The 25208-nt window shown below is 43.3% G+C and overlaps 1 long non-coding RNA gene across 2 annotated transcripts in view; it reads right to left on the bottom strand.

The window, feature by feature from the left end:
• Positions 1–6321: 6321 nt before the first annotated feature.
• LOC138980626 (uncharacterized) overlaps positions 6322–25208 on the bottom strand; it is a 44948-nt gene continuing 26061 nt past the window's right edge. The window contains exons 2-4 of one of the 2 annotated variants that reach the window (XR_011460401.1): positions 16002–16184; positions 10868–10944; positions 6322–6519 (exon numbers count right to left, since the gene is read on the bottom strand). This is a non-coding gene — a long non-coding RNA (uncharacterized lncRNA). Of the gene's footprint in view, positions 6520–10867; positions 10945–16001; positions 16496–25208 lie in introns of those variants that run through there. The other variant, XR_011460400.1, reaches the window with a different exon arrangement.

Raw genomic sequence — 25208 nt, 5'->3', positions numbered from 1 at the left:
AGAAAAACAAGGGAGATAACTAGCCTTTTCTGTTCGGCAACACACAACTTAACGTTGGGCTTTTCTCGGAAACTATAAAAGTGACCGGGCTCAAATTTTATGTGAACGTGACTCATTGTGTTGTGAATAGCAATTTCTTCCTGTCCATCTGATGCCTCATATAATATTCAGAACTGCGAAAGTGACTCGATCGAGCGTTTGCTCTTCTTGTTTGTATAATTCATGTTCAGGGATAATAATAAAATAAAGAACACCTACTGACTTAGAGTCCAAACCACAGAACTGCTCGAAGCTCTTAGCTTTATTTCACCAGTCTGATGATCATAATGATCTAAGATTCCATGTAAAGCATACAAAGTTCTCTATAATTTAGATTGTAATGGCAAAATTACATGGGCGACGGATGTTCGAAAGTGTTTGTTTTCTCATGGGTTTGCAGATGTATGGTACAACCTAGGGGTGGACAGTATTGGTGGATTTTTGAAATGTTTTAGACAACGATTGATAGATTGCAGATGGCAAGACTGGAACGACCATATGCAAAGCAGTGATCGATTTTCTACATACAGATTGTTTAAGACCGGAAGCAGTACTGAAGCGTATATAGATATGGAAATGAACAGCTATGTGAAAAGTGCATTAACTAAATTTAGGTTCGGTGTTTCGGATCTCGCTGTACACAGATGTAGGTATAGTGTACGGAGTGAGGAAGATTTGTTGTGTCGTCTGTGTAAATTGGCTGAAGAAAATGAAATACACTTTATGTTTTGCTGTCCTGCACTACGTGACCTAAGAGTATTATTGATAAAGCCAAAATATTATAATCATCCATGTATGTACCGATATACTTTGCTTATGTCTACTGGAAATGTCACTCAAATATCCAAATTAGCACAATACATTTATCAGGGAATGAAAAGATTAATCACTGTGACATGATTTATGTACACATGTATTACTGTTTGATATGTACAAATTTGGGTCATTTATGAAACACAATGTTTTACTATGATTATGTTGTATATGGGCGCATACCCTTCAGAAGGGGCTCTGGCCTAAAACTGAATAAACTTTTGTATTCGTATTCGTATATTCTCTCTCTCTCTCTCTCTCTCTCTCTCTCTCTCTCTCTCTCTCTCTCTCTCATGTATTGCGATAATCATCCATGAAGTTGGGCAGTACATAGCACGGTTAGAAAATCAAAAATCTTCCGGACTTGATGAAATAAATAATAAATTATTTAAATTGTCTACTCCTTATATAGTAGAGTCGCTGACTTATGTTTACAATTTATGTATTTAACAACATTTTTTTCCAAAAGAATTTAAACAAGTCGCGTAAGGCGAAGATACAACATTTAGTCAAGTAGCTGTTGAACTCACAGAATGAAACTGAACGCAATGCAATTTTTCAGCAAGACCGTATACTCGTAGCATCGTCAGTCCACCGCTCATGGCAAAGGCAGTGATATTGACAAAAAGAGCGGGGTAGTAGTTGCGCTGAGAAGAATAGCACGCTTTTCTGTACCTCTCTTCGTTTTAACTTTCTGAGCGTGTTTTTAATCCAAACATATCATATCTATATGTTTTTGGAATCAGGAACCGACAAGGAATAAGATGAAAGTGTTTTTAAATTGATTTGGAAAATATAATTTTGATAATAATTTTTATATTTTTAATTTTCAGAGCTTGTTTTTAATCCAAATATAACATATTTATATGTTTTTGAAATCAGAAAATGATGGAAAATAAGATGAACGTAAATTTGGATCGTTTTATAAAAAATTTTTTTTTTACAATTTTTAGATTTTTATTGACCAAAGACATTAATTATTTTTAAGCCACCAAGCTGAAATGCAATACCGAAGTCCGGAATTCGTCGAAGATTACTTGACCAAAATTTCAACCAATTTGGTTGAAAAATGAGAGCGTGACAGTGCCGCCTCAACTTTCACGAAAACCCGGATATGACGTCATCAAAGACATTTATCAAAAAAATGAAAAACACGTCTGGGGATATCATACCAAGGAACTCTCATGTCAAATTTCATACAGATCGGTGCAGTAGTTTAGTCTGAATCGCTCTACACACACACACACACACACACACACACACACACACACACACACACACACACACACACACACATACACCACGACCCTCGTCTCGATTCCCCCCTCTACGTTAAAACATTTAGTCAAAACTTGACTAAATGTAAAAAGCGAAATTTATACCTTTGCCAAAGAAAAAAGGTTCTCTAGACTTAAATGAGTTTAGACCTATATCTTTGTTATCTGTATTATCTAAGCCTCTTGAAAGGCATGTTCAGAAACATCTGGTTACTTATTTCAATCAATCAATCAATCAATGACGCTTATATCGCGCATATTCCGTGGGTACAGTTCTAGGCGCTCTGCAGTGATGCCGTGTGAGATGAAATTTTATACGGCCAGTAGATTGCTGCCATTTCGGCGCATATTTACCTTTCACGGCCTATTATTCCAAGTCACACGGGTATAGGTAGACAATTATTAACTGTGCCTAAGCAATTTTGCCAGGAAAGACCCTTTTGTCAATCGTGGGATCTTTAACGTGCACACCCAATGTAGTGTACACGGGGGGAGGGTTCGGACACCGAAGAGAGTCTGCACACAAAGTTGACTCTGAAATAAATTTCCGCCGAACCTGGGATCGAACTCACGCTGACAGCGGCCAACTGAATACAAATCCAGCGCGCTACCAACTGAGCTATATCCCCGCCCCGATGGAGGACCACAACCTTTTGCATCAACTTCAGTCTGGTTTTCGCTCTCAAGATTCATGTAATACTGCCCTTGCCAGATTAACTGATTCATGGTACTCATCCTTTAATAGGTTAGACATTTCTGGGGATGTTTTCTTGGACCTAAAAAAAGTTTTTGACCTCGTGGATCATGAGATCCTTCTAAAGAAATTAAAATGTTATTTGAAAAATTCTAGCACTGTCGCTTTTTTTTAACTCTTATCTTAGAGAGAGGGTTCAATCTGTATACGTACACGATACGTACTCTTCTCAGGGCACTGTGAAATGTGGAGTGCCACAGGGGTCTGTTTTGGGACCTGTATTATTTTGCATGTATATAAATGATTTGCCCCTGTACCTACAGTCTGAATCTGTTGAGTGTCATATGTTAGCAGATGATACTACCTTACATGCAACAGGGAAAAGCCCTGCACAAATTCAAGACAAATTGCAACAGAGCCTAAACGATGTTTCGGAGTGGTGTTCTGCAAATCGTATGCTTATTAATCCAGATAAAACAAAGTCTATGATAATCAGCACTCGCCAAAAACATCAACTTTCAGAAATGACTCTGAGTCTGTCCCTAAATGAGCACTCCATTGAGCAAGTATCTGAGCACCGTTTACTGGGACTTACTGTTGATAATAATCTCAAATGGCAGACTCACATCAATGGAATCTGCAAAAAAATTGCTAAAACCTGTTTCTTTTGTCAAAGTTACAAAGCATTATTAATCTAGACACAAGAAAACTATTTTACAATGCCCACATAAAACCCCATATTGATTATGCTTCCATAGTATGGGACGGGTGTAGTGAAGTTCACTTGAAGCTGAAATCGCTCCAGCGTAGAGCTGCTAAACTTGTTCTGCCCAGTCCATCTCTTTCTACAAAGGAAAAGATGAAAAGTATTGGGATGTTAAATGGATAGTATCCGCCGGGAAAAGGCCTTCAGATCGCTTTCAAAGCATCACCGTAAGATTCTACGTTACAAATAATGCTACCATCCATGAGGAATAACTTAACTTTGCAAATTCAACAGTTTTGATAGCTAATTAATTGTCGTAACAGAATCCAAGGAAAGAGCACTCTTGTAATGGTTGGGTGATTTCCCTTGTCAAATGTGTCAACAATGGCGTCTTCCTGCGATCATTGTAGTCTGAAAGTGAAAAGGTAAGTGTTAACGTTGTCTGACAGGAAATAAAGCTTTCAATAGGACAAGTCAGTATCAGTGTACAAGTTGCTCTCAGCAGGACTGCAAATGAATCGATCGATGCGAGTCAAAAAGCCCTGTAGCACTCAAAATGATTCGCCCTGACGAAGATCATGCTCGTACTTTGTTTAGAAGCAGTACTCAGTCAGATTATCTTGGACATATGTGTTGCCTGTTGGTGATCATTTCGAATATATGTCTCTAAAGTTGCGCTTTTACCTATAAGCTTATGCATTTGTTTCAAATTCCATTCATGTCACTGATCGAACACAGGGAACAGTAAACGTGCGAGAGTTCGAAGCAAAGCGCATTCATGTTTCAGACAAATAGAGAGCTCTGAAAATTATGTCTTTTCTCATAATAGTAACACAAAAGAGAAGAAATTATACTTATCCCTCTGAACAATGTCGAGGATATCAGTGTCTTGTGCATTTGTTGTGTGTGTGTGTGTGTGTGTGTGTGTGTGTGTGTGTGTGTGTGTGTGTGTGTGTGTGTGAGAGATTTGTGTCACTGTGTGTGTGTGTGCATGAATGTGACTGTGTGTGTGTGTCACTGTGTGCATGAGTGTGATTATGTGTGTGTGTGTGTATTATGCTTGTGATATAATCACATATATAAATTGTATTTTTGTATACACGTGAAAAAAAGAGTACAAACTACACTGTTATACTTATAATATTAATAGATACTTTCTCTGTGTGCAGGAGTTAAAAGAAAAAGACTTATGATGTTAGAGCCAAGGGTAATTTTGTGAATTCCAATAGAGTGCTATCACAGAAAATGAAGAAATTACATTCATCCAACTGAACAATGTCAAGAAAATCAGTGCGTGTTGTGTACTTGTTATGTGTGGATGTGTGTGTGTTTTAAGAATGTAATGTGTGCAGAAAATAAGTAAAATTGTGTGTAAGTGGGGGTGTAAATAGTGGTCTGGGTGGCCCAAAAAACAATTTGAAGGTGAATCAGGACTATAGTTATAAGTACTTTCTCTCACTGCTTCCCCCCCTCAAACCCCACGCCTCCTCCAAACTCAATCATTCGAGTAAGTACCTTTTTATTCTGCAAGATTTGTGAGGTCGAAGACTTTGTTACAGGTTATACTAAATAATGACTAACGGTGAGGTTTTTAGGTCTCAGTCACAAATTACATTACCGGTGCTTTTTTTTTTCATTCTAGGGAATGTGTGTATTTCCTGGTTTCAAAAAATATTGAAAAAGAATGAAAATTCAGCTTCAGCATCCAGATTTTGTCAAGATATTTTATGTGCAGGTATATTTCAGTACCCACAACCTTTTAGTGTCTCATAAAGGGAAATAAATGAACAGTCCTCACAATTGGTGTGCTGTACCGTAAACCCCCCCCCCCTTTAAAAACCTTTACAATTCAAGATCTCCCCTATATTTAGACCTTGCTTTTCAGATTTTCTGGTCATAACCTATGCAAATTCACCTTCATTTTAAGACTTCCTGCTTTTTAATACCTGATTTTATCAGATTTTGGGAGATCGTAAAAGGGGGTTCCACTGTAATATGAATTCTGTTTTAGCTACACCTGTATGCTGTTTGTAAAGAAGGATATTTTACAGATTGAGGGGATCATTTCTGCCTCCATAATGATCGTTATGATCTGACACATTGGCTAACAGATTCCATGATCATGCTGTTATGTAGGAAGTCATAATAATGATGTGTAGGTTTTTGAATTGTGTCTGCTTTGCAGTTCAAATAGATGTCTGCCTTCCTGTTCAATTTTTTTTTTCAAATAAGACAATCCCTGAAGCACATTTTCCAACCACATGTCAAACAGCAGTTCTGCTTAGCTTGAAACATAAGTATTGAAATTGAATAATTATATCAAATTGACCTTTTTGCGGTTGAGCACTTGACAGATGCTGCTACAATACCTCTTGTAGAGAAATTTTTTAGAGATACAGTGGAGCCCTTTTAAGATATATATGTATATACAGCAAACTCAATCAAAGAAAAGCAGAATGTCTTAGAATAAACAGGAATCTGAGAAAGTAGTGTCTTTTAAGACAAATGTTGTTGTGTTTTTTTAAAAGGGGGGGGGGGGGGGGGGGCAAAGTTAGGGTTTCACTGTACAATGCAATGGTAAACTGGGCATTCCTTCCAAGTAGCCAAAGATGTGTAACTGACACTTTTGCTCGTCACATTTTCACACTTGTCAGTGTGAGAATGCTAAGTGTGTCAGAATGCTAAAAATCTGGAAAGCCAATGCCCACAGGTATATCCCATCCCCCCTCTCCCACCCACCACCACCTTTTACTCACACTTGCAATCCATTACGTACATGAATAGATTACAAACACTCTTCTGTAACTCTTTATTTTCACACTTTTTCTTGCATTTGGTTAATTTTTTCAACCCTTTTCGAAGTTTGAATTAAGTGTCTTCACTGATGGGTGATTTTCTGTTTATGCTCCAGGACTTCATGGCACTGGTGCTTGGTGACAGCAGGCTCCTACTGGCCCACACACAAAGAAGAGATTGAAGATGCCCTGGTCCTGGAAGAAGAAGAGGGAAAGATCAATAAAGCCAAACGATAGGCATCATTCAGTTATATTGAGGAAAGATATTGGCTATTCGGGTGAAGGTGTAAGAGTTGCCATGTGCAGTTGCTGTGTATGGGTCATAGGAATGACATTATACATCCAACTGGCCAGTACACTGACTTTCTTCCTTGTTGCCTGCATTGGAGTACATTGTGGTGTTAAACAAAGTGCGTTTCTGTGTGGGTTGGTTTACACATGCTCTGTCACATTCCATATTAGACGGCCAGCTGAGACTACAAAATAGTGCATGTTTGTACATTAAAAAAAACAATTAAAAGGAATTCTAACCAGAACCAATCGATACATAAATGTTATTTGTATTTTTGACCAAAATATGACATTTTACACACACCTTGCAGGGGCGGATCAGTTCATTTTATGGGGGGGGTTCGAAAAGTATATTGTGAAGTTATGGGTGTGAAGGTGCGAAGCGCCGAGCCGACGGCGCAAAGCGCCTAGCTTGCTAGGTGGGTCCGGGGGCATGCCCCCCCGGAAAATTTTGAAAAAAAGGATGCAAAATGGTGCAATCTGGTGCATTCTGAGGATGATCATTACCAGTTTCAGGCAGCAGATTTTGTCACTGATTAATACTCCAAAAATTGAAACTCAACACAAAACAAGAAGGGCAAAGCCCATACGACTCACATGCTTGACCTTGACCTTTACATGACCTTGACCTTCAGGGTCAAGGTCAAATAACTAAACCTAGCAATGACATCATACACTAAGAACTGCTTTACACATTTTTCCTACCAAAATACATGTGACCTTGACCCAAGGTCAAGGTCATCCAAGGTCATGCAACACAAAGCTGTTAATTCAAGACATGGGAAGTACAATGGTGCTTATTGGCTCTTTCTACCATGAGATATGGTCACTTTTAGTGGTTCACTACCTTATTTTGGTCATATTTCATAAGGGTCAAAGTGACCTTGACCTTGATCATATGTGACCAAATATGTCTCATAATGAAAGCATAACATGTGCCCCACATAATTTTTAAGTTTGAAACAGTTATCTTCCATAGTTCAGGGTCAAGGTCACTTCAAAATATGTATACAATCCAACTTAGAAGAGCTCCTGTGACCTTGACCTTACTTTACTTTATTTGGTGTTTAACGTCGTTTTCAACCACGAAGGTTATATCGCGACGAGGGAAAGGGGGGAGATGGGATAGGGGAAAGGGGGGAGATGGGATAGAGCCACTTGTTACGTGTTTCTTGTTCACAAAAGCACTAATCAAACAAGAAGGGCAAAGCCCATACGACTCACATGCTTGACCTTGACATGACCTTGACCTTCAGGGTCAAGGTCAAATAACTAAACCTAGCAATGACATCATACACTAAGAACTGCTTTACACATTTTTCCGACCAAAATACATGTGACCAAGGTCAAGGTCATCCAACACAAAGCTGTTAATTCAAGACATAGGAAGTACAATGGTGCTTATTGGCTCTTTCTACCATGAGATATGGTCACTTTTAGTGGTTCACTACCTTATTTTGGTCACATTTCATAAGGGTCAAAGTGACCTTGACCTTGATCATATGTGACCAAATGTGTCTCATGATGAAAGCATAACATGTGCCCCACATAATTTTTAAGTTTGAAACAGTTATCTTCCATAGTTCAGGGTCAAGGTCACTTCAAAATATGTATACAATCCAACTTTGAAGAGCTCCTGTGACCTTGACCTTAAAGCAAGGTAAACCAAACTGGTATCAAAAGATGGGGCTTTGACCTATATATCATATATAGGTGAGGTATTGAATCTCAAAAACTTCAGAGAAAATGGGAAAAATGTGAAAAATAGCTGTTTTTTAGACAACATTTATGGCCCCAGCGACCTTGACCTTGAAGCAAGGTCAAGATGCTATGTATGCTTTTGGGGGCCTTGTCATCATACACCATCTTGCCAAATTTGGTACTGATAGACTAAATAGTGTCCAAGAAATATCCAACGTTAAAGTTTTCCGGACGGACGTCCGGACGGACGTCCGGACGGACGGACGGACGACTCGGGTGAGTACATAGACTCACTTTTGCTTCGCATGTGAGTCAAAAACACAAAAAAATATTTTTATTTTTTGGCTGGGGGGGAGGTTTCCGGAAACGCAACGCAACGCAGCAAGACCGTATACTCGTAGCATCGTCACTCCACCGCCCGTGGCAAAGGCAGTGCCCGTGGAATTGACAAGAAGAGCGGGGTATTCGTTGCGCTGAGAAGGATAGCACGCTTTTCTGTACCTCTCTTCGTTTTAACTTTCTGAGCGTGTTTTTAATCCAAACATATCATATCTATATATTTTTGGAATCAGGAACCGACAAGGAATAAGATGAAAGTGTTTTTAAATTGATTTCGAAAAAAAAAAATTGATAATAATTTTTATATATTTAATTTTTAGAGCTTGTTTTTAATCCGAATATAACATATTTATATGTTTTTGGAATCAGCAAATAATGGAGAATAAGATAAACGTAAATTTGGATCGTTTTATAAATTTTTATTTTTTTTTTACAATTTTCAGATTTTTAATGACCAAAGTCATTAATTAATTTTTAAGCCACCAAGCTGAAATGCAATACCGAAGTCCGGGCTTCGTCGAAGATTACTTGACCAAAATTTCAACCAATTTGGTTGAAAAATGAGGGCGTGACAGTGCCGCCTCAACTTTCACGAAAAGCCGGATATGACGTCATCAAAGACATTTATCAAAAAAATGAAAAAAACGTTCGGGGATTTCATACCCAGGAACTCTCATGTCAAATTTCATAAAGATCGGTCCAGTAGTTTGGTCTGAATCGCTCTACACACACACACACACAGACAGACAGACAGACAGACGCACATACACCACGACCCTCGTTTCGATTCCCCCTCGATGTTAAAATATTTAGTCAAAACTTGACTAAATATAAAAATGATTCAGCATGAGCTTTATCGATGTCTTGAAAACTGCATCACTATCTGTATCAAGTAACCTCCTTAATCTTCTCGATTCAAGAGTCGGTTGATTGAATGCACGCGGCTTGTCGACATATGTCTAGATCTTGTTTGTTTGTTTTCTAAAATCTTGCTTTTGTTTCGTGACCCTTCCTATGCATCCGTTTTGGGCTGCCGATTCATTTTAAATTTCTTATACACTGATGTAGGAAGACAATTTGAAGTCAGCAGATCATAAATTGATAAAAACAAACAAAGCTTACTTGGCTCTGATCGAGTCTCTTCCAGATTCTGGGGGGTGGAAGCAAAACCGCTTGCTTGTCGTCGGTCTTCAGCGGACAAAGTCACGTCTCCGAACAGTACCTTGTCCTTCTGCTAGAGTCACTTGTTCTTGATGTTCTCTCAAATCCAAGATTAAGGGTGGGTACGAAGTCAACGGAGTTGGCATCGTTGAAAGCCGTGCCATTGCCAGACACGAAGTGACGCGAGCAGACTTTTCAATGGCACGACAAACCACTGTCGTCGGATTGCTTGCACCCATCGCGTCCTTCGCTGTTGCGCCTTCGCACTTGCACCCATCGGAAAGCCATACAATGACAAAATCTGTCCACCGTATTTCTCTTTCTTCATTCCACTGTTGCACTTGCAGTTCTAAACACAACAGTTTGCCTCGTCGTCTCCGCACTTTACTTTGCACCAAGCCTCGTTGTCGATTTTTCCTTTTGCCCCTTAGTTCCGGTAGATCTGACAAACTTCACAGCGCATGCGCCAAAATGTAAGTGAAAAAGGTCTATTGTCATTGTATTTATCTGTAAACTGATCATGATTTCCATGGCATGAATGATGATTAATGCAGTGGAACCTCCCTTCTATGACCCCCCAATTTAAAACTCCCTTCTTCTTAAGACCTTGTTTTCTCACATTTTCTGTTCATAACCTCTGTAAAATTACCCCCATTTTAAGACTCGTTCCTTTTTTAGACTCGATTTTCTCAGATTGTTTGAGGTCGTAAAAGGGGGGTGCCACTGTAGTAATAATGCATCTTCAGAAATTGAACACAGGTGCTGCAGTTTTTTTTATAACCACGAAGAAGAAAAATACTGTTTCAAAACTTTGACAGTGTCTTATCCTCAAACGTACACCTTTTTAAAGAATCCATAACTTTTAATCACTCAACAAAATTGCCTGCAGCTCAAGTGAACCAGAAATGAGGTACAATTGGCCACACTCAAGGAATCGGTTCCTGGCAACTTTTCTGTCGGTCGCGCAGCCTGAGAGAAACATGACAGAGATAGTTACTCAAGATAAAAGATAAGCTTGACTTACATCAGAATTATGAACATTTAAACTCACCTTGAGCTTTGTCCGAAATATTTTAAACCATTATTGCCACACATTGCAAGAATGTTTGATGTCCGGGTGCTTTTCCCCTGAAAATTAAAAAAAATAGTTTTAGTAATTATAGCAACATATAAACCACTAAGTATAAACCAAAGGCTGGCCAATTACATACAGTTCTACAGCAACATCAGTTCTGAACATGAAGCTTTCAACATGCACAGCGACACTTAAAAATGGCAGTTAAAAAAGAAAGGATGAATGAGATTCTGCCGCATTTAGTGTTTGCTTCAATGAACGCCGTCCGAGGAAGAATGTGATCTTCGTTAAAAAGTTACCCTTTCACAAAGCCTTACAACAAGGAACTTAGTCGATAAATATCGACAGGGGGCCGACAAATGGTTTAAATGGGAAATGTGTGTATATGGGTGTGGGTTTGAAACAAACAAACAAACCAACCCTTGTGAACCCCGGGCCGCAGGCCTTCGATGTAGTGATTGAAAAAAAAGGATGTTCTCAAATGGTTCAATTCTCATTTGGTCTGATTCTCAAATGGTACCGGTATACTCCCCCCCCCCCCCCCTGGCCGCAGGCCTAGGAGTAAAATTTTATAGACACTGACCTTCTTCCCAGGGGTCATTGACCCAGTTTTAGCTATGAGAGGTGGTTCGCCCAGAGGCTGTAGAGTATACTGGGGCGGTCTCTTTGATGTCTTGAGAGGAAACTTGGCCAGGGTAGTACATGCACCAGAACTGGTGGACACCAAGGACAAACATGAAATCGAAGCAGTTTGCTTTCAGAGAGAACGGTCGTCAGCAACTCAAACTTCTCTGTTTTCTTTTTTTTTTTAAATCTGACTTTCTTTGTGGCCCCCTGACTCCGCCCCCCTCCCTCTGTAAGGACCCCCCTCCACAAGGACCGATTTTTGTCAACATTTTAAAGGTCGCTAGAGAGGGGTTCCACTGTATGACCTTACCGCTGCTGGCAGACGGCCTCAATCTTCACGCGCAAAGACGAGATTAATAGGTGCTCGGTTTTGGTATTTTGAATTACATTACATTAAACCTTTGTTGGGTTTCATGGTCATGGCAACAGCCATAATAATATTACATGATGTATAATATCATATTTCAGCATATGTGAATTACATGTCATCATACTAAACTGTCATACATTTTTATTCCTACATTATTCTGATTGATCACAACCAAACCTACTATCATTGGACACATCCAAATGCAAGCGCCTGTTCTTGACAATTTCTCTCTGATCTAAATATAAAATCAGTGCAATTTCCTGGGTCGGGCTTTGCCACAGACACTCACGGTTTGGCCTGTAGGTAAAATGTACAATGTATTTTCTGATTTGTGCACAAAAGCTTTTTTTCTTTTTTCTTTTTTTTAACATAACAATGTTTAATGTCACTATATGTTTAAAAGACCATGGTCATATTTGTAAAAAAAATGTTAAATTAGAAAATAAATAACATTTTGGTTCATGATTTTTCCTACACCTGTGCTAAAAATAAGAAATAAAAATGTCGGGTATATAAGTCACTCAAATACAGCTAGGTATGAATGGCTCGGTTTGAGTTTGTTGCAGTTGACCCTGCACAATGCGACATATCATGTTTTTGTTGAACAATTTTGACGTCACCCCTCCCATAGGGTGACGTATTTCACAACTTCCTGTGTTACACAAACTCTGTGATGACCAATTTTGACGTCACCCCTCCCATAGGGTGACGGATTTCACAACTTTCTACAGATGAACAATTTTGACGTCACCCCTCCCATAGGGTGACGGATGTCACAACTTCCTGTGTACACAAACTGATGACGTATTTCACAACAAAATGGCGCTGCCCATGGTCAACCTCGAAACTATCCGTATAGAATGGGGGCGTCCTCGCCCCCATAATAAGCTTCAATCATAGTTTTTCCTGCAAAATCACAACATTAAAAACTTTAGGCACAGAAAAACTCATACCGCTGACAATATAAAATGTCAGTTATAAATAACATTTTCTGTTGCACTACATCCAAAGACTGTGCTGACTGACCTTACTTTTTCCATCTCAAAACAATTTTTAGGGGGATTACCTACTCTGTCTGTCACAGTGTCAGGGCTCAGTCTCCCATACAGTGCACCACAGGAGCTTGTACCCAACTGCCAGTTGATCATTATTTACTCCTGCATGTACGCCCTTACGAGGCTAGCGAATGCGTAGTATGTAGTTGTAAGAAGACTGTAGGGATGAAGGAGTAAATAATGATCGACCGGTGTAACACGAAATTTTTACTCCACGAAAAATTTACTCCGGAGTAAATATTTCGTACGAAATTCTTACTCCGAGTACACTTTTCGTACGAGAAAAGAACTCCCCAAGGCACGAAAAAATTACTCCCTCCACGAAATTTTTACTCCCCATTTTTTTTACTTCCAGTAAAAATCTCGTACGCAAAAATGGGATGCGGGCGAAGGGATAATGCCAATAAGTGATCTCGCGCACACGAATGTCGCGCTACCCTCCTTCCACCCCTTCCACCACCAAGACTAACAGGGGACAAGGGAGTAAAAATTTCGTACACCTGGCATGGGAAGTTAAATTGCTCGTGTTGGGGTGAAGTAATTTATTCGTTATTTATTCGTCAGGGGAGTAACATTTTTGTACGAAATGTTTACTCGGAATTCACCTGTCTTGGGGAGTAATTTTCTCGTGCAATGGGGGAGTGCTTTTTTCGTAAAGAGAGTAACTTTTTCGTACGAAATGTTTACTCCGGAGTAAAAATCTCGTGGGAGTAATTTTCTCGTGTTACACCGGTGTAGGAGGCATAAAAGACTTCCAGGAAAAAAACACTGGGAGTGTATTTTTCCTAGGAAAGAAACACTGCAATCTCGGAAGGGGAGTGTTATTTTCCCAGGAAAATTACACTGGCGCCAGGAAAATAACACTGCCACTACGGCGGCAAATAAGACTGCCAGGAAAACAACACTGCGTGAATTGTTCATCCTCCCCATGGACTCAGATCGGCATCGACATCACATCAATGCCAGAATCTCCAGGTGGTTTTAGCCGTATCGTTGTTGCTGTGGACTATTTTACGAAATGGCCGGGGTGGAAGCCAAGCCCCTGCCATCAAAGTCGCAAAAGACACTGCAAGGTTCCTTTATGAACTGATCTGTCGTTACGGGTGTCCCAAGATACAGATTAATGACCAGGGAAGAGAATTCGTGAATCAAGTGTCTGCTGAGCTTCACAGGCTGAGTGGAGTGAAACAAAATATAACAAGCGCCTATCGTCCACAAGCCAATGGCCTTGTTGAGAGAAACAACCAAACAATCCAGTCTTCGCTGCTGAAAACTCTGCGTGATGAAGAAGATTGGGTTGATGCTTTACCAGGTGTGTTGTTTGCCTTCAGAACGAGCGCACAGAAAACACACGGTACACCCCTTTCTTTTTGCTATATGGCCGACAAGCCCGACTACCGATTGGGGACGAAATTGACCCCATCTGCTCATCCAGCACCGATGGCAACGACGTTAATGTCAGCGTCTTCGAAGGTTGTGAAGACACGTCTTGTCCTGATGATATCAAGCAAAGGCTGGACAGTATCAGGCAGCTGTCCACTGTCATGAAAGACACAGTTTCAGAGAACATCACTCAGGCGCAAGACAGACAGAAACGTGACTACGAAGAGCGCCACTGCCAAAAGCGAATGTTTGTGGTGGATGAGCAGGTACTTCTGTGGAATCTGCGTCGCGCAGATAGGAAAGGGGGGAAAATGAAGGCTATGTGGCAAGGTCCCTATGTGGTACATGCTGTCAATCAAAATCAGACTTACATTTTGAAAACCCCTGACGGCACAATCTTAAAGCAAGCAGTACATGGCGTTAATCTAAAGCCGTACAAAGCTGCAAACGACTGCGGTCCACAAACTTCAATGAATACTGGTGCCAGTGTTCCGCAGAGTTCATCGACTGACGACGCCAACATTTTCGACACTTCCTGCAGTGCCAGTGCTAGTGTTCCCAAGAGTTCATCGTCGGATTACGTCAACATCAATCAGCAGTTGATGCAAGACGGGAAAGGTGAATTGTGCTCAAGCAAGAGAAAGCGACAGAACAGAGCCGAACCTGTTTATGACTCTTCCAAACGGGTGAAACCTGACCGTTCATCAGAACCACAAATTGTTAGGGTTGACCCTGCGCCTCCAAAGCAGTTTACCCCAACGAACTCCACATGGAGAAGACTGAAATGCAAGACTCTGGGGTTAGCCGCACCTAAAAGAATGCCCTTCAGACCAAAAACGAAAGTGGGTGCTCCGCGTCAAACAGAAACAATTATTGGTGACGGGAATTGTTTTTTCAGAGCGTTAAGCCTGGAGGTCGCTGGGTCTCAAGATTTTCATGAAAAGATCCGACGCGCATATATAGAAACCATCAAACACAACGAAGACATTTTGGGCCGTTATATTGGTATGGACACAGAAGAATACCTCAGATCGAGAAAGATGGCAGCAAATGGTATCTGGGCTACAGAAACAGAGATCATGGCAGCTGCCATGTACCTGAACACCACGATCAGCGTGTATACTCAAAGGTGGCTCGATCACAACCCTGACAACAGATCTGAAACCCAAGAGAGAATGTATTTGGTGAACCTCTGTGCGCACAGGGTTGTTCCATGCGAGTGTTAAACGTGTTCTCAAAGAATTTTAATCATTTTTGTTTGCAAGTGCACACTTAAACTAGAGCAGTCTTTTTTCCCTGGGGTAGTGTTAATTTCCTTGGCGTAGTCATTTTTACCTGGGTGAAGGAGTGTAATCTTCCTAGGATAATAACACTCCCAGTGATATTTTACTGGGGAAAAAACACTGTTGTAGTGTTTTTTTCCTGCAGTGTTATTTCCCGACTACACCGGCACTTTGATACAAGCTCCTGTGCAGTGCACAGACACACACACACACACCGTGGCGTGTCCGTGTTCAAACCAAAACTGGACTCAATCGACCCTGCACACTACACGTTCGTGCACTCGCTTGATGGATGCTTCATTCGCTCAACACACCAGCAGACACACAGACAAAAACGGCAGCAACATTTGTCTAGGTCTGTCCAAAGTCTACACAACACTTGCTTTACTTACAAATCCCGGCAGCAGGAGAGAGCTCTGCGTCGTGGGTAGTCAGCGCACACCGCCACACGACGGTAACACTCATGCAGTTCAATCCAACTTTCCCACTGCTTGCTGAATTGATAACTTTGCATTTTGTGCGTCGAGCATGACTTTCTCGTGATTCTGTGTCGTTCCCAGTCAGTCTGCTGGTTTCTGAACCACCTTGAGTCGATTTCTTACTGAAACGTGTGGGCTTGTTATCACAAAGCGGCCATCCCATCCGCCATTGTTTTGAGTCGTCATGAAAACGGCACGCTCGCGACGAAAACCAGTCTATGACGGCCAATTTTAATCTTCAAATGGTGGAGAGCAGTCGCCAATTTAATCATGTTTAATTAATTATTTAGCATACTTGTGGTGCTTTATTGAGCAAACCGGGCCAGGTGCGTCTTAATTAAGGTACACTAAATTCCCCAAATTCTTCAAATCGGCCGAATTCGACCAAAAAAACTCCAAAATGGCGGCGTGGACACTATTATGTTTAAGCTTAAAGAAGCAGCTTTTGTATAATACATGTTCATTTAAGTATAAAGTCGTCTATAAGGACGCCCCAACATATCTTATACAACTCTTCAAATCATCTCCGTCATATTATTCAAACACTCGAAATAATCTTGCTTTGCCAAGGCCCCGCATCGATTTGTTTAAAACTAGTTTTTCTTATTCTGGTGCGTTCCTTTGGAATTCAGTACCTGTAAATATTAGGTCATGTCTGTCATTATCTTCTTTTAAAAGACAGCTCCGAAAGCACCTCTCTAACGACTAAGTCGGTGTACAATTTGTGCGAGTGTGTGTGAGGGTGCGTAAAAGAGAAAATGTATAATATGCTTCCACAAGCACACTAATGTTTGTTATACTTTTCCCTACATGATTGTGTTTCATTTGATTTTTTTAAATTTTTATTCTTCATACTTGTTCTTCGTTTCATGTGTGTATTATAGTGGAAAATTTCCTAGATAAATTTTCATTTAATTAATATACTTACCCGAATCACATTAGCATTGAGTCACCTGAGATGCTTATCACTGAAAAACGCTTACCCGGCTAAAATTTTTAAAGGGAAGCAACCCATCACCAAAACGAAAGTGAAAGTAGCTTTGGTAATGGGCCAGCACACTGGGAGTTACCTCCTATACGGGAGTGTGCCACGTCACTTCCTCTAGGAACACGTGCCTATCTCATACGGTCTTAGAAAAACTTAAAACCATACGCGGGGCAGGTGGGAGGGAATACAGTATGTGATTCGGGTAAGTATATTAATTAAATGAAAATTTATCTAGGAAATTTTCCATTAAATAACATATTCTTACTCCGAATCACATTAGCAGATAACATCAACAAGGCGGTGGGCTAGAAATGAATCAAAACTCACCATCAAGTTCTGGACAGGAACTGGCCTGCTGCTATGAGCACTGGAAGGCCTCTGAAGCCATCCTGTCGAAGAGCCGAGACGTCCCGAAGATAAAAGTTTAAGAAAACATCTTCAGAACGCCAAAACGTAGTTGTCAGCACCTCCTCTAGACATCTGGAGCGCAGTACTGCCAGAGAGGATGCCCACGCCCTCATATCATGGGCTCGGGCCGAGTCAAGTGGCAAGGAGGGCATGACCCCCCCCCCCCCCTCTTTGTGCGACTCCACTCATAAGCTTGCTTAATGAGCGAGGACACCCACCAGGCCAACAATACCTTCGACAAACCTTACTCGCGCCTAGAAAAGGGCGAGATAAACAGCAACTTCTGAGAACTAGACCGAAACAGCTGAGTCCGGGCTAAGTACAGACAAAGAGCCCTCACAGGGCAATTGACCAAATCAAGGTCATCCGGGGCCAAACGCGCTGATCAGAGCCTTGACTCTAACCAGCGGAGAGGCCTGCCCCGGAGACTGAATCTTGGCCAGGAAATCGGGCCGGAAACGCAAAGATGCGAAACCGTCCGACTCAAAGGAGATATCTCCAGGCTGACCCAACAGGGCGTGGCCTCGCCACCCCGTTGGGCCGTTGCCAACAAAAGAAGAACCAGCGCTTAGCGAGTGACATTGAACAGAATGGCCTCGCTCAAAGGCTCAAAATCCGCAGAACATAGGAATTCCAGGATTAAAAACAAGTCCCACTTGGGAGCGGGCAAACGAGCTTTAGCTTCCCTAAGAGCAGCCCCTTTAATGACTGCAGCTATAATGCCCCCGACTCGAACAGACCGACCGATCTGCTAAAGAGTCGCCGAGATAGCGAAGCGCCGGAACCTCAACGAGAAGCCTGAGGCGCCCTGCGAAGACATGAAAGAGAGGCGGTTGGCGACCTGAATAGAGCGCGAAGCCACCGACCTCACCCCTGTAGCTGAACACCAGGCAGTCCATGCCTTCCAGTGGGAGGCATAAACTGACGAGGTGGACGCTCTATGCGAGCGAGCCACCAAGTCCAGACGGATGGAAACCATCAGGAGAGGCAAAGTGGAGCGAATCTGAGCTTGGAGCTTGTCCACCCTTCTCTGAGAAGGCTGGACAGTCCACGCGACCGTGTCGAAAGACATCCCCAGATAAGAGAATGTCTGTGACGGGGTCAGCTCCGGATTTGCCCGGTTGATCGAGAACCCCAACAAGTTGGATTCTCAAAGAACCATTAGGGTATCCTGCAAACAGCCGCTCTGGGACTGGATCATGATGAATCAGTCGTCCAGATAAGCCCGCAGGCGGATACCCTAGGACCTCACCAGTGCACAGAACTGTCTCACCACCATGGTGAAAATCCATGGTGCGAGGGACAGCCCGAAAGGGAGTGCGCAAAACTGGTAGATCTGATCTCCCCACCGGAAACAAAGCCAATTCCGGTCGGCCGGCTGCATAAGAATGAAAGTATGCGTCCTTGAGATCGATCAAGGTCACCCAGTCTCCTGGGCAGAGAGAGTCTCGGACCGAGACTGGCGTCTCCATCTTGACTTTTATCTCACTCAAGAAAGTGTTGAGGAGAGATAAATCCAAAACGGGACGCCATCCTCCTGACGCTTAGGGAACGGCGAAAAGACGCCCTTAAATCCCAGGGAGCTATGGACCCGAACTCTCTCCATCGCGCCCTTCTGCTGCAGAGAGGCAATTTCCGACTGCAAGGCGGAACGTGCTTCCTGCGAGAAGAGGGGCTTGAACCGCGGCGGCACTCGGGTAAGAGGCGCCTTTTCCTCCCGCCAGAGCAGGCGGAAGCCCGATCTCACCACTCCCACAATCCATTGGCTGTCAACTACCGACATCCAACGAGAAAGCGCACGGGAGGGGCCTCCCGCCATCACCAAGGTGGAAGGCGGGAGGTGGGTGAGATCGTGAGCGCATCATTGGGGGTGTGGCTTACTCCCAGAGCCGCCACACCCCCTCCCCGATGCCGTCCTCTTCTTCCCGCCACGAGCGACCGGCAGAGCCTGCCGCTTCTGAGCTGGCTTGAGATTCGACAATGTCTGAGCCTGCTTTTGTTTAGAAGGCTTAGACTGTTTCACCCCCTGCAGAGTGAAGTCGAGGAACTGACTGTCCTTGTTCGACTGAATCTCCTTCTGTCTGGCAACCATTGCCAGAGAACAGAAGCGAGATTCCTCTGAGACAGGGGAGACTCTCCAGGTCTCCCTAGTAGCCAGCTCCGTGAACTGGGACTGCGAGAGGAAGAGATCCCTCCTACAGAGGACCGCTTGGGAGAACTGTAGGGAGGAAAGACGCAATTGCTCCTCCTTGACCTTGGCCAAGGTGGTCAAAAGGGCAGAGACAACGTCCGCATATTGTTCTTCACTGAGAGTGAAAGGAACCAGCGAATCGATCGATGATCGAGACAGAGTTCGAACAAGAGTCTCTGCAACGGAGGACAGTTCGATCTGCCGACGTCCAACCTCCTCAGCAGAGAGGAGGAAGCATCAGAAACCGGCAGAACCGGATCATACTTGATCGGTTTAGCCAGAAGAGGCAGCAATTCCCGGAGAACCGGAAGGGTAGCCCTAGGGAGTGCAAAAGACACCAGCCAGCTCTGGCTCTGAGTGGACAAGCTAAGCTTCCTATTGCCCGTAGGCACAAAGGAAGAGGCTTGAGAAGCCGACGCCACCCACTGCTGAGCTGATACCGGAACTGGACCAAAAGGAAGCAGTAACGGAACAGGCACTGGCCGAATACCACTCCCCGCATGTGCTGGACGAACCAGCGAATGCAAAAGTTGGTAAGCCACTGACGGAGACTCGGCGAACCGAAAGGAAGAAACATCCTCCTGTGCCGGCCGGAAGTCCGCCATGGCCGAAGGAACGAACGGAGCGGAAGAGTCCGCAGCCACCACCCCTTCGAGGAAAAAACGAGACGCTACTTCCACCGCGATGTCAAGAACAGACTTGAGCTTCGACGGAAACACGCCCCGAGACTCCTCGTTGACCCCTGATGGAGCATCAGAATAGTCACACATGGAGCCATGACCAAAACCACAGTTCCGGAAGCAGAAGCATGCCCTGGCAAACCGGAAACCGGAAATGCCTGTGCACGAACATCATCCTGCAACCCAGAACCTTGTGAAGGTAAGGGTAGGCAGGACGACCATCCGTAAAAAACCCGGAGCTGGATGAGCTGACGTCACTCCCTCATCCGAGTGGAGTGATGCCTGCTCAAGCCTAGGCACTAAAAGGCCGGAAGGCGTACGCTGGAATCCACCCTCTGGTATCCGGAAGGAAGCACCAGAAGAGGAAGCAGCATGTCCGGCCGAAACCGGAAGTGTAGCCGACGAAACCGCGGAATGCGGAATTGAAGACTGCCCTGGTTGACTTCGAGATCCGGAAGGACCGGAAAATCAGTGAATACTCAATACTGATGCAGCCGCCGTAGCGTGCCTGCGTGGACGGATCATCACTTCTGGCGAGTGCCGGTAGTGTAGCCGACAGAACCGCGCAATGCGGAAGCGAAGACTGCACTGAAACCAAAAACACCAGTTCCGGAAGCAGAAGCATGCCCTGGCAAACCGGAAACCGGAAATGCCTGTACACGAACATCATCCTGCAGCCCAGAACCTTGTGAAGGTAAAGGGTAGGCAGGACGACCATCCGCAAAAACCGGAGCTGGATGAGCTGACGTCACTCCCCCATCAGAGTGGAGTGATGCCTGCTCAAGCCTAGGCACTAACTGGCCGGAAGGCGTACGCTGGAATCCACCCACTGGTATCCGGAAGGAAGCACCAGAAGAGGAAGCAGCGTGTCCGGCCGAAACCGGAAGTGTAGCCGTCGAAAACGCGCAATGCGGAAGTGAAGGCTGCACTGGTTGACTTCGTGATCCGGAAGGACCGGAAGTCAGTGAATACTCCATCCTGCCGCGACCGCCTTAGCGTGCCGGAGCGGACGGATCATCACTTCCGGCAAGTGCCGGTAGTGTAGCCGACGAAACCGCGCAATGCGGAAGCGAAGGCTGCACTGGTTGACTTCGCGATCCGGAAGGACCGGAAGTCAGTGAATACTCCATCCTGCCGCGACCGCCTTAGCGTGCCGGAGCGGACGGATCATCACTTCCGGCAAGTGCCGGAAATGCGGCAGCCGAAACCGACTGCCGCAGCTGTTCGATCAAATCCGGGGCCTCGTAGGTTATCGCCGGAAATGAAAGATCAGCATGGTATCGGTCGTGACCCGATGCGAAAGAGCTGTCTCCCGAGAGAGAACGTCCAGGCGCCTCACGAGGGCTATCGGACCAGCTCTGCTTACCAGCCGCAGCTGAAGAGGGAGGACGCTGCTCCAAACCGGAAATGGACGGCAAAGACACGGAAGCCAACTCCCGGACGTCACTGCCAGATGCCGGAAACGCCAAACAACTGGCGACGGAACGCTGGAACTCTGCTTGCACCAAGCTGCGGATTCCCGGAACCAGTGTCTAAAACAGAAAGGAACCAACGCACCCTGCACAGGTGCTAACAACGAGGACGAAGTCTCCGTAGTAGAGAACCGGAGCAGACGTAACCATAGCGCTAGGCGCCACAAAAGATAGCAGAAATAGTAACAGCGCTAGGCGCCGAAAAAGGTACAGACAACAAATAGTTACGTTCTTGGTCTGTACAAGTAAAACTGCTAAAGAAGAAGCCTAAGGCTTAAAATTTCCCCATGGGGTCTGACTTGCCACAGCGGTTGTCTGAATCAGACATGCTGTCAAATCCATGTAAACAACACGAAAACATTTTACTGAACGTAAGTCAAAACGACTGAAAACTCAGTAAAAAACACACACTTTCGCGTCAACAAAATACGATAGCTACACTTGCCCAACAAAAACAGAGGCACGTAAAGCTACAAACAAAGTCACACGAGCTAGAAAACTAACTCACACCACAAAATGGCAAAACACGCAAGTAACTGACACACAAGTCAACAACGCGTGGCAACGCGAAAAATTTTACTGACACGTAAGTCTAAACGACTGAACACAGTAAACACACACTCTTTCGCGCCAACAAAATACTATAGCTACACTTGCCCAACACAGAAAGGGGCACGCAGAGCTACGAGCAAAGTCATACGAGCTAGCTAACTAACTCACACAACAAAATGGCTAAACACGCAAGTCACTGACACACAAGTCCGCAAAAAACGGACAACGTACAGTAACGAAAACAGCGCAAACAACCAACAACAAACGGGAACGAGCTCACCAAACTGTAGGCAAGGCGAGCAGAAAAGCTGGGTAACGTGGCCGGCGGGTGTCACTCAAACACACAAGGTCGGCCACAGAGCGTCAAAAAGTGAACCGTCCTCTCCGAGGTGAAAAGAACGTATGAGATAGGCACGTGTTCCTAGAGGAAGTGACGTGGCACACTCCCGTATAGGAGGTAACTCCCAGTGTGCTGGCCCATTACCAAAGCTACTTTCACTTTCGTTTTGGTGATGGGTTGCTTCCCTTTAAAAATTTTAGCCGGGTAAGCGTTTTTCAGTGATAAGCATCTCAGGTGACTCAATGCTAATGTGATTCGGAGTAAGAATATGTTATTTAATAGGGACTAGCTGTAAGAAAGGACCATATGGACCTAATGCTATCATCCCTCGGTAATAAAGTTTTCGAGTTCGAGTTCTCTCTCTCTTTCTCTCTCTCTATCGTTCATGTAAGGACCGGTTGTAAGAAAAGGCGTAGCCTTAAACAACAATCCTTGAAAAATAAAGTTCCATCATCATCATCATCATCATCATCATCATCTCTCTCTGTGTTTTTTATGTGTTGTTTTTTTGAAAATTTGGTAGGTTTTGTTTGCTTGCAGGCAAATATTTCAGTTGTTTGTTTTTTCCCTTTTTTATTTTATTTGTTTGCTTATTGGTTTTCTCTTTGTTCGTTCGTTCTTTTGTTTATCATTTATCGATATTTTGTTTTGAATGTAGGATAGGTTGTTAGAAAAGGGGATGCCTTAGACATCGATCCTAGTCTATCGCTCTTTTACACTCTGTCTCTCTCTATAACACATGAAAATACATATATTAATTCGAAGGCACAGACTTACCCCAACCGACATAAATTACAAACATAAACATGCATCTTTTTTCATCATATTCACGAGTTTTCAAGCACCTGGGAAATAAATCTCATGTTCCCCATGCAATAAATCCCCGGTTACCATAGTTGCAGGAAGCAGGTTATACATGGATAATCAAAAGCAAACCCAATAGAAACGCTCGGGGATTCTTCGGCTCTTTTCATTGGCGTTTACCCAGACCTAAACAGACCACACGACACTGCTTTACAAAGTTCCAAAAACGAACTGACAAACTGGCAAAAGTAAACAAAAAACAAAACTACTTCATGAAAGGTCATAAATTCATCACAAACAAATGAAACCTACCGATATGTTTTGTCTTCTTACAAAGTCATTGAGAAACACGAACGTCAAGTTCAAGTCAAACCAATTGACCCATGACACACACATTTTGACCCGTGCACAAGACGTTGTATCAATAAACGAAACGCAAATAATAAATAATAATAAAAGCAAAGAAAATAGCAACAACATATGCAAACATGGACTGGGTGGCCGAGTGGTAACGCACTTGCGCTCGGAAGCGAGAGATTGCGAGTTCGACCCTGGGTCAGGGCGTTAGCAATTTTCTCCCCCCTTTCCTAACCTTGGTGGTGGGTTCAAGTGCTAGTCTTTCGGATGAGACGAAAAATCGAGGTCCCTTCGTGTACACTACAATGGGGTGTGCACGTTAAAGATCCCACGATTGACAAAAGGGTCTTTCCTGGCAAAATTGTATAGGCATAGATAAAAATGTCCACCAAAATACCCGTGTGACTTGGAATAATAGGCCGTGAAAAGTAGGATATGCGCCGAAATGGCTGCGATCTGCTGGCCGATGTGAATGCGTGATGTATTGTGTAAAATAATTCCATCTCACACGGCATAAATAAATCCCTGCGCCTTGAATATGTGCGCGATATAAATTGCATAAAAAAATTTTTTTTTAAATTAAAAAAAATCCCTGCGCTTAGAACTGTACCCACGGAATAGGCCTACGCGCGATATAAGCCTCATATTGATTGATTGAAACATCTAACAAAGCCGAGCAAGCAGAATGACAGGTCTAATGAAAAACAAAGAGGCACTGAGTCGGAAACAAGATCACGACGCAAATCTTCTGTGACGTTTGACCCAACGTAGCTTCCACATTCGATCACTAAGCTTAATAATAATAATTATTTACAACTGAAAGCCGAGGGGGTGGAATACCGAGATGAACCTACAGAACTGTGCATCCTCAAACCTGACATATTCATCCCAACATTTTATGAACTCAAAAACACAGAAAGTTGCTTTCACACGCCAGCTTTGATTGGCAGTGGTTATCAAAACGGTACTCGTGTGGTTATCAAAACGGAACTCGTGTTTCAAAGCATGGCTCCCTGTGTTGATTGTGCACTTATTTTCTCACAACCAAAATGATGACCAAAAACCGATGTTTGGTGGTTTGTTGTCAGACCAGCTTTTTTGTCGGTCCTCGGGGGGCATATCGACTTTTGTTTCATATTTATTGACCGCGGCCTTCGGCCTTGGTCAATAAATATGAAACCAAAAGACGATATGCTCCCCCTCGGACCGACAAAAAAGCTGGTCTGTCAACAACCCATCAAACATCTTGTAATGCTTTTCCAAAAATATGATGACAATTTTAAGTGCCTAAATATTTCTTGTATCCAGAGTCTCCGGATAAGAAAAAC

The sequence above is a fragment of the Littorina saxatilis genome, linkage group LG11 (genome assembly GCF_037325665.1).
Source record: "Littorina saxatilis isolate snail1 linkage group LG11, US_GU_Lsax_2.0, whole genome shotgun sequence".
In the NCBI taxonomy this organism is placed as follows: domain Eukaryota; kingdom Metazoa; phylum Mollusca; class Gastropoda; order Littorinimorpha; family Littorinidae; genus Littorina; species Littorina saxatilis.
This window is presented reverse-complemented; position numbering and strand designations above follow the sequence as displayed.